Genomic DNA, 11,594 nt, shown 5'->3' with positions numbered 1-11,594 from the left:
AGTACTTTGTTGCCCATGATCCCCCCATATCTTAAGTCATATATCCCAAAGCCATATACAGAGCTACAAATCAACATTATCTCAATAAAGAATAATACAATCAGTTTTTTTAAACATTGGTGTTATTTGGGGGTACCGATATACATGTTCTGATTGAGACTAAAAGGGATGCTGTACATTCTTGTTTCAGTTGCATTCCACACATTTTGCTACATAGTGTCATACTTTTTGCACCTTTGTGCATTTTGATGGTAATTTCATGACTTATGATAGTCCCCAAGCACGGTGCTCAAGTGCTCCAGTGTTCCTCACACAAGAAGTCATAATGTGTCTTGTGGAGACAGTTCATATTTCAGGGTCCTCCTTCTGATTGTATGTTTCTGCTTCAGGCATGCACAAAATCTGATCCAATCAGACACTTGGGAAAACCCACACAGACTCAAGAAATTTGAAAGGTTTGAATTCATTCTATCCTCTTAACAAACATTTGAAGTAAATGCTATTTCCTCCACTTTACTGAGGAAGAAAATAAGAATTTGAGCTGGCATGTTAAAGTTACTTGTTTTACTACATAAAAATAGGTTTCCGGTTATAAATAATTTCTGAAATGATTTTGCTTCGCGGAGTTCCTCCTACCAGCCAACGCTTCAAATGTTAGATGCCAGGTATGGGTTAGCTTGTAAGACTGCAGTAACCAACTTGTTCAACCTTCTGTCTCAAATAATAATCTGTTTCTATATCTTCACTAGTAAATCTCATTGTTATATGAGTACCTTTTTGAGAAGACATGTTCTTTCTTAAAAGGTAGACCATTTCATTTTAAAATCACTTACATATTTATTTATTACGCTATTTTAAGTATTAACTGAAAAAAATTAGATTTATTTATTTCTGCATAAAGAACTGGAGTACAGGCCAGAGGTGCTGGGGCAGTGTGAGGATTCACCAGAGACAGAGTGGGGAGCAGAACAGGCAGATTAACGAAGTACACTGCTGAGGGGAGCAGCGGGCAGGTCAGGAGAGGTCTGCCACGCCATGTGGGTCACCTCTGGGGCAGGCGGGGATGAACTCATACAGAAGTGGCTTTAGCTTCTTAGTGCTGTGCTTTAATCTGCTGTGCCACCAGGGAGGTCCCTTAATTGATATTTTTAATGCCAAAAAATTGATCTCAATTTAATTTTTACAGTGCAAGTGCAACCTTGTTCTTTCTTTCACATGACAGTGCTTCTTTTCATGTGGTTGTAGAAGCTTCCAAATACTTCCCTAAATCGTTTCCAGACAAAGATAAAAGTAAAAATAAAAATGGAACAGAATATAAGTATTAAATAAATTTAACAGGTACAACTGTGGAAATCTAAATAATAGCCCTAATACCACCGAATCTATAATATATATTAAGTTTCAGTAGTAAGTCACAATATTCATCAAAATCCTTTTTCTGTGAAAATAATTTCAACAAGATTATTTTTATTTTTCTTATTAAAATCGAACTATACTACAAGATTGAGGCATGAATTGAAATTTGAGTCGACAAGAGTTCATGGGTAGGAGAAAGTGACGAGTGAAGGGAGAAGATATGAAAGATATTTCAAAGTAACAAAAACTATGCAACATATTTTATAAGAGTAGTCATCATATAGGAGGACATTCATACATAAATGCTTTCCCATGCCAAAGCAAGCTTTTAAAAACAATCATATGCTATATGAAAAATTTTTTAACATCACTTGTAATAAGGGAGATGCAAATTAAAACCACAATGAGATACACCTCATACCAGTGAGAATGGCACATCTTAAAACAAGTAGCAACAACAAATGTTGGCGAGGATGTGAAGAAAAAGGAACTATCCTGCACTGCTGGTGGGAATGCAAACTAGTACAACCACTATGGAAAACTGAAGGTTTCTCAAAATGCTAAACGTGGAGCTTCCATAGGACGGAGCAATCCCATTCCTAGGTATCTACCCAAAAGACACAAAACGCCGATCAAAAAGATACCTGCACCCCTTGTTTATAGCTGCCTTATTCACAATTGGAAAGACATGGAAAAAGCCCAAATGCCCAAAATGGATGACTGGATTAAAAAGATGTGGTACATATACAGAATGGAATATTACTCAGCAACCAAAAAAAATAAATAAACACATGTCTTATGCAACAACATGGATGGAGCTGGAGAAGAACATGCTTAGTGAAATAAGCCAGAAAGAAAACAACAACAACAACAACAAAAAAAAACAGATGGTTTCACTCAGCAGGAGTATAAAGGACCAGGGGAGAAAATAATAATAATAATGAACAACTATACACCAGAGACATTTTACTAGGGGTGGAGTGCGGAAGGGGATCAAAAGTGGGGGGGGGCAGAAGTGCACTGGACTATGGTGATGGCACACAGGTGATTTGATGATAGGAAACCCACGGAGATTACAACTGAGATGGAAAAAGTCATAAAATGATGTAAAAATAAGCTATTATTTAAAAAAAAAAGTCTCCCTGGTGGTGCAGCAGGTTAAAGCACAGCACTAAGAAGCTAAAGCCACATCAGCAAGAGTACCAACCCTGCCTGCCCCAGAGGAGACCCACATGGTGCAGCAGACCTCTCCTGACAGCCTGCTGCTCCCCTCAGCAGTGTACTTTGTTGATCTGCCTGTTCTGCTCCCTATTCTGTCTCTGGTGATTTCTCTCACCACCCCTGCACCTCTGGTCTGTACCCAATGTTCTGTATGCATAAATAAATAAAGCTTTAAAAATTAAAAAAAAAAACAAAAACACACACACACGGTCATATGCTTATATAGTGAACATCTCTAAGATGGCTGCCAATGATCCCTTCCCCACGCTGGCTGCTCATCATTCTCTGTGTAAACTGCTTACATTAAGTATGGGCTCTACATAATTATTTCCTTCTAATGAACAGAATAGAACCAAAGTGATATGCTAGGTCTTAATTTCAAAATGAGAAAGAGCAAGTGACTTCTACCTTGAGAACTTTTACTCTCTACCTCTTTCACACTTGAGGACGTGCACTACCATCTCATGAGATAACTGTGGAGCTGCAACATAGCAACAGTCTGAAACCTGAGAACAAGCGCATCAGTGAGCCCAGGATTACAGATTACAGTGGAGTCTTCAGATAAGGCTATAACATTTCTGAAAACTTAGTTGCAACTTCATGAGACATTTTGATTAAAGTACCCATATAAGCTGTATCCAGAATTTTGATCTTTCGAAACTCTGAGATATAAGAGCCTCTGGGCTTTGTTCTTAACTGCTAAGTATGGGAGTAATTTATTGCATAGCAGTAGATGACTAATGTAGGTTATAAAGGGGTAATTTCACAAAGAAATAAAATTTACCAATGATTCATAAAAATTCAGTTAATTCTTATACCACACAGGTTCACTTACACCTGGACTTTCTTATAAACAGACACTGTAAATTTAAGCTATCAATACAATACAGTACTTTAAATGCATTTTGTCTTCCTTAGATTTTCTTAATGACTTTTTTGTCTAACTTACTTTAATGTAAAAATACAGTTTAAAATACATATAACAGCAACATATGTGTTAATCAGTTGTTTGTGTTTTCAGTAAGGTTCTGGTCAATAATGAACTTTTGACAGCTAAATTGGTGGGAAGTCAAAATCATAATGCAGATTTTAAACTGTGTAGGGTCAATAGTATGTCAACATCATTAGGAACTTAATTAAAACTGATTCAGACATCAGTGACCACTTCTGCATCTCAATTTCAATAGGTAGAACTGAATCTTTTATTTTGATGGTCACTAATAGTGAGCATTTGTTTTTATGTATATGTTTCTCAAACATGGTCTGAAGACATAAATTGAAACTACCCATTTACAAAATTTCTACATGTATCTGCATGTATGTAGGTATGCATTTGCATTAGGGATTGTGTTGTAAAAAGTGTACTCTGTATTATGGATATTTCAAGATGTACTTATTATACTATATATCATTTGGAATTCTATCTGTCCTATGTGATATACTAGAATTAACAAAATTAAAAACATAGTTATAAACTTAACCTTTAACAATAGTATTAGATACTACACAAAATTTGACTGTTTTAGTTCTGTTTAAGAGCTAAAAGACTGTTTAAGTTGGACTGCATCTACATTTTCCTGCATAAGGCCTTTAAAAAATAAGAGAATGTATGTGAAAATACATTGTGAATAGCAAAGGAATGTGTGTGTGTGTGTGTGTGTGTATAAAAATGTTATTATCTTGTGAGTTTCAATGTCTAAATTACTAGAGACTCTAGGATAAAACCATAATCAATGAAGGCAAGCAACCTGCTTTCACCCACCATTGACTTCCAACATTAGTCAATTACTATTCTTTAATGAGTGGAGAACCCTACCATTCATTAAAATTTAAAGGTACATGCCTATAGAATCCTATGCCACCTAATAAGCTTCATCTTATATGGTTCTGCCATGAAATTTATCCTTGGCACAAATGTATTTGTTTTGGTAAATAAAAAATTTCAAATAGTCACATACAGCTGCATATTTGATCTTCACCACAACCCAGATTAAGGCAAGGATCAATGTTCTTTATTTAACAAATGAAGTAGTTAAGGGGATTAAGTTTCCCAGTGTTACATTCCAGTAAGTAGCTTGAACTTTTCTTTCTGTGTTTTTCACAATAGTGTGTATAATTAAACCTACTTGGAAACAACTCTATTTCCAAGAGTAGGGGATTAGTTAAGAAATTCATGGCACATCAGTAAGTGGAATAATGCATAGCCATCAAAACTGATTTTAAAAATGACACAGACAATTGTAGCATAGGTACACTCATGTTTTTTTTATGATAATTGTGACTATTCCTCCAAGTAACTAGTTGTAGCAAAGGAATGTGAGAACTAGAAAGAGTACTGTTACATTTTATTCATTTTTCTCTTTCGGTTTTTTTCTCATTTCCCAGCCTTATTAGAATAATTTTAATATTTATAGCCATAAGTTTCTAAATTAGATGTTTTCCCCAAAAAGCCTATTCTTGGCTCCCTTTAAATTTTATGTAAACCATCTATCTATCCCACCTGTGCTTTGGCACTTAAAGAGAAAATACTTTGAGAAAAAAACCTTGCATGAAACATTTCTCCAAGACAGCACAGTTTCCAGCAAAATGGTCTAAAATTAGTCTTATGAGAAAATGTATATAAAAGGATAATATTAGAGGGAAAATGTTCTTTTTTATGGTTAATCAAGTTGTTTCAATAGCTGAATTCAATGTGGATTTCACTGGCAAAATCGAAAATCTTATTCTTAAGTATCTATTATTTGATTTCACCACAGATTGTTCTTAACAGGTCACTTGATACTTTCCCTAGAAAGGTAATTCTATTCACAACTTGATATATTTAAGAGTATGTCCAATTAGGAGACATTTCTTCTTTCCTCCATGTTATCCCTTTCCATGATAAATGGGCATTTTCTCACCTAAAAATTCACAATTGACAGTATAAATAGTTGTTAACCTTAAAGTGGGGTTGACTGGTACAATAGATTTCTAAAAATTGTGGAGTGAGGTTTAGGTATAACTTCTCCCTGGAGATTCCATCTGTATTTTATATCTGAGATGTTCATTTCATTTCAATTACTTATTAAAACTTCTACTTGGGATGGTGATTCATAAAAGTAAGGTGGAAGCAAGCATAGACAGCTTCACATGCCCTTGAAATAGATAATACTTGATTTTGCAGCTCACATAATAACTGATAGCAAAGAACATTTTGGTTTTTGAATTAAAATAAGAAAAATGAAGCAAGTAGTTCTAAAAACTTGAATATAAACTATTCACCCAATTAAGACAGTGCATTCATTTTCAGTTCACAATGTGGTAAGGGACAGATAATTACAGCTGTCTACATCAACCTTGTAAAGAGCTTTCTAAAATCATTAAGCATTCTGAAATTTTATTCAGGCTGCAAAATTTTCTTTAACTGCACTCACATTTATTAAAACCACTCCCTGACCATTTTCACCCACTCTTAGCACCCTTCATATCATTAAGTTAGGGGCTGGCAACCATTTTCCTGCAACAGATAATGATATTTTTCTCACCAACATAAATTGCCATCAAAATCAAAATGAAGGACATTAGAAACCTGTCTCACATGATGCTAAATTTCCCTCAGGACTTTATTAAGATGGTATTAAAATAGCCATATTTTTTCCATTTTGTACTACATATGACATGTAACTGATTAGACAGATTTTAATGCAAACAGTGATTTGCTTTGGCACCATATAGAAACAGTACACATTTAATATCAGATTTCTTTTTTACTTCTGTCTTACGAGTACTGTGGCTTGAGCATATGTCTGAGTTTACTTTTGATGGTTAAGCCTTTCGAGGACATACTAGAAGAGAAGAAGTCATAAATAAATAACTAAGGGAGCAAACATCTTCCCCTGTTGTCTGATGGGATTTTCCCTCTCCATCATGACACACCATACCTACTAGAGCATTGGGTAGGGAAGGCCTTTGACAGTAGGGTCAGTAGCTCTTTATTTTGTTGTTGCTGTCCTGGGGTTCCAGGGAAGGTTCTCATCATGGGAGGTTTATGTATTTTCTCCTTCTGGCAATTTTACTGTACTTAAGCTTGACAAACATCTATTGTTAAAATCAAAAGTTGCAGATTTCAATTCAATGCTAGTTGTTATTTTGAAAGACAAATCCTTCCTAATACTGAAATCTTCATTTTTATTTCCCACATTAATTCGGTAATTAAACTGTGCCAGAAAACACTGAAATTACTTTTAGTGCAAATCATAAACTTTGAAAACAACCAGGACATATCCCAAAGGCCTCAAAACTGCCCCGGGTTCACTTGCCACTGTTTGGAATTTTAGGTCCAACTTTCAGTGCCAAGCTGTCCCATGCCGAGCTTTGACTGGGCCCTCTGGGTATCCATGTGAGCAGCAACATTTAAAATTCACACTCAGTATGCCCAGTATTGGCCAATTGCTGGAGACTGTTTTCAGACCAGAGAATCAACATGCTGGAAAAATGGGACATTTTCTCCTACATCTAAACTGGAAATGAAATCTCAAAGGAACTTTGTTTCTTACTTTCCAATGAGAATGTTTTTTAAAAAATAGGACATTTCAGGCCCTCCCTGGTGGTGCAGTAGGTTAAAGCGCAGCACTGCAGGCCTCACCACAGCCGCTTCACTGTGAGTTCGATCCCCAGCCCCAGAGGTGACCACAGGCATAGCAGACCTCTCCTGGCTCACCTGCTGCTTCCCTCAGCAGTGTATTTAGTTGATCTGCCTGTTCTGCTCCCCACTCTGTCTCTGGTGAATCCTCTCACCACCCCTGTACCTCTGACCTGTAGCCCAGTTCTGTATGCATAAACAAATAAAATCTTTAAAAAAGGAGGAGGGGGCATTCTAAGATGCCTTAGCAATCGCTTTAGTGAGTGAGGAAGACTTGACAACAAAAGTCAAACTTCTGGCAGGTGCTGCCCAGAGACAAGGCCGTGGGTAATTTATGAGATGACAGTACTAATAGTTGGATGATGGTGGCTTATTTATAGACATGGATTTTTTCTTTTTATTTTCCTGGAAATAGTGTTAAACAAAGTGAGTAGTTTTAACATAGGGCCAGATTTCCTTCTATATTTGACTTCCAGAGGGAAATAACACATTCTGTAGTTTTCTCTTTGTAAGGCATTTTTTCAAAGTCGAAAGTTCGTTAGTCTCTTTTCAGGATAGCTGTGTGGTGTCCTGAAAAAATAACTGAGAGACCAAATACCATACACAAAGAACAATCTCAAACAGACAAGAATGAATAGTGACCAACGTGTGTGTGTGTGTGTGTGTATGTGTTTAAGATTTATTTATTTGTGCATACAGAACTGGGGTACAGGCCAGAGACTCAGGGGCGGTGAGAGGCTTCACCAGAGACAGAATGGGGAACAGAAGAGGCAGACTGATGAAGTACACTGCTGAGGGGAGCAGCAGGCGGTTCAGGAGAGGTCTGCAGTGCCATGTGGGTCACATCCGGGGCAGGCGGGAATCTCATGCGGAAGCGGCTTTAGATTCTCAGTGCTGCGCTTTAATCTCTGTGCCACCAGGGAGAGCCATGACCAATATGTTTTAAAGATGATAAATCACAGCCTTTTAATATCATTTTGGGAAATCCCATCACCTCAGTTCCCTTTGAAATGCAGCTAAATTTGGCAGACCCTGAGTTTAACAGCCACCTGGTAAAGACTCATATGATTAAAAAAATCCTATCCTAGATTCTCAAAACACGACCATCAATTAGGGACCAGCTAAAATTTATTTCTCATCCTGATTTAATATACTGGAGTCCACAGCATTTTTTTACAGATGGATTGTGTCATTCAGCATCATTTCTATGGCCTGGATGAGCTCAGAAATTCTTTAAAATATCTTGAGGGCTAATTTCAGTTAGCTGGACTTTGGATCAAGTACAGCTTTGCAGTATAAGCTCACCCCGCTCCTGCATACCTAAAAGTTGCCAAAACAATATCTTCTACCTGCAGAATAGATGTCACATTTCAAGATCATCAGCAGTCTTGTTCCTTAAAGACCAGCTGTTGAGTAGGCTATTTCTGGTAGCAACACAGAATAGGAGGCAGGCAATGCCAGAGCTGATTAAAGAAAGGAACTGCCAAGAGAAACCACACACAACAGCTGGAAAACGGTACGTGAAGCCTTCAGACAATGTTACACAAATCTTTAAAAAGTACCTCAAAAAAAAAAAAAAGTTATCACCAAACTTGGAATCCAAAAGGAGTAAAGGAATAAAGGCATTAGCAACCAGGAAGCTTCCTTTCCAGGAATTATATCAAATAGTCCACTAAGAGAAGATATTTGAAGAGAAGGTTTATTCCCTACTTTGAATTCTTCCTGCAAATTTAAACTTAATGTCCTCACACAGATTTGGGAGGACCTAATTATTTCATTTCAACCAGGAGAGTGGCTGGTTATCTTCAGAGGAAAAAAGCAGGACTTCAGATTAGGAAGCTGGTCAGATGGCACACAAAGCACAGACAAAATGGGGGCATTGGAGCCTCAAAAGTAGACCTCCAAGGTTTCTCAAATTGCTGAAAATGGAACTTCCACATGACTCAGCAACCCCACTCCTAGGTATCTACCCAAAAGACACAAAAACATGGATTCAAAAAGACACCTACACCCTATGTTTATGGCTGACTAACTTACAATTGGAAAGATATGGAATCAACCCAAATGCCCATGGAAATGCCCAAAAGTGGATTAAAATGATGCAGTGCATATACACAAATGGAATATTACTCAGTGATCAAAAAAAAGATAATCACATGCCTTTTGCAGCAACATGGATGGAGCTGGAAGGGATCATGATTATTGAGATAAGCCAGAAAGAAAAGGAAAAATACCAATGGTTTCACTCATAGCAGGAGTATAAAGGATCAGGGAAAAAAATAATATTAATAATGGACAACTACATACCAGAAACATTTTACAGGGGTGGAGTGGGGAATGGGATCAAAAACGGAGGGGGGTTGGAGGGAGATAGTGCACAGGACTGTGGTGATGGCACATGGGTGAATTGGTGGTGGGATGCCCATGGGGGTTACAACCAAGATGGAAAAATGCGCAAAATGATGTAAAAATAAACTATTATTAAAAAAAAAAAAAGTAGACTTCCAAGTTGGCAGTAAAGTTGGAATAAAAATGTATCTGTTTCTCAACCTCTGAGTGGTATCTCTGAAGAGATTAGAATGTGGGAGGGAGGCACAGAGGAAAGGAGAGAGGGGGAAGAAATGGAGTGGGAAATCTTAAAACACTTTAATGCCACTCTTATTCACTTTTTAAACAGCATTTATGTGTGGGTTTGCTTTTCAGAAGAAAAGGGTTTCAACATTTTCTAAGGGTGACATGCTTTTCATCTTCTTTTTGCTGTTTGACTGTGCCTTCCTATGGGGTTAATGGATTAGCCAACAACACTGATAATCAACCCAGAATACCACCAGCAGCCAAGGGAACTACCTCAAATGCCTGATGTTCACAGTGGGGTTGACTATAATGTCATTTTCCAACCCATGCAGTACAAACAATACAATTTTGTGAGGAAAATGCCCTCTAGTTGACTGACTTCAAGATTCTGATGCAGGAATCTCAAGTACCAAGTCTATGTGTCTGGTGTCTTGCTGGTCTCTGCTTTGTGCTCTCCCTCTCATAACTAATCTTTGGTAGAAAGTGTGACATGAAATACTGCCCAACTTATCATACCTGCTCAGCTGAGAATCAATTTGGAGTACATAGTGCTTGGGACTTGAGGTATGACTAAGGTTTATACAGTGTTGATTTTTAGATCGAGTGGCTAACCCTATTTGGCAGCTGTTTGCTGACTCACCTGTATCCAGAGTAAGAGGGAGAACGCAAAGCTTCTGAACCTTAAAAGATTATCTTAATGTGATTAGTCAAGGGAAAGAAAACTAGGGATGAGGTCTGTGATCCAAGTGGCACTCTCTGAATTTCACCCTAGCTTGTTTTTAATACAAATGCTGGCAAAATCTTTTTTATTCTTAGGACAAGCCAGGTGGCTGTTGATTCAGGTGTTCAGGATGCCTTTCAGCTCCGTGTCACAACCCCTCCTCATTAACTTTTGCTCCTAATCAAAACATTTGAAACATTCAGATGTGGAACTATCATCTACATACAGAGTTCCATAAAAGAGTTCCTTCAATCTATCCCCTTTGTTTTGTGTACCCATGTTTTATTAAAAGGGCCATCAAGTACCTTAGCTAACAATTACAAATGACATCTTTTCCTTCATCATTTCTGATAACATACAATTTTCAATTCCTGGAAATCAAAGGGCACTATAAAGCAGCAATAACTAGAAGGACAAATAAAGAAGCATTGGTCAGTACGGGGCTGTTTCTTTTTTCTTTAATAATGGAAATGACAGCAGTAAGTATGTAACACACACAATCTAGCTGGTCTCCAGGAGGAAGAATGATGACCTGTGAGAGCAATCTCTGTGGAGGGAAGGCCTAACTTCACCTTCATCTCCAATGTATTTATGACTAGACACAATAAAAGTTGATTTTAGCTATTATGTCACCTTCAGTATTTCATCCAACGTAATTTATCCCTTCTTATGGGAGAAAGCGTCAGAACTACAGGACATTTTGCAACATGAATCTTAGCAGAGATATCATTTAGCACTTCAACTCACCAACATTGAAAGTTCCAAGTGGCCCGTCCATCAACACATGCTCTACCTGCCAGAGTGCCTCCAGCAAGACAATCTGAGCGGGCTATGATTGAAAGGTAAAGCTTTAAGATTTGGCATTCAATATCCTCTTTGCCTTTAAGCTAACCTTCACCTAACACAGCCAAATCACCTCTAAATTCTTGCTGATTAGAAAATATCAGAATAGAATGGGAAATTTTAGTGGTGACAATCATTTAGTTCAGGAGGGATAAAAAGAAAATCATTTCTATTTGAAGACATAAAGATCATGAACCAACTTCTAAGACTCCCACAGTAAAAATGTTGGTTACATATACTGATACATATCATCTATAA

The sequence above is a fragment of the Condylura cristata genome, unplaced genomic scaffold (assembly GCF_000260355.1).
Source record: "Condylura cristata isolate star-nosed mole 26May11 unplaced genomic scaffold, ConCri1.0 scaffold00016, whole genome shotgun sequence".
Classification (NCBI taxonomy): Eukaryota; Metazoa; Chordata; class Mammalia; order Eulipotyphla; family Talpidae; genus Condylura; species Condylura cristata.
The sequence above is the reverse complement of the archived record's forward strand: the minus strand, read 5'-3'. Positions refer to the sequence as shown.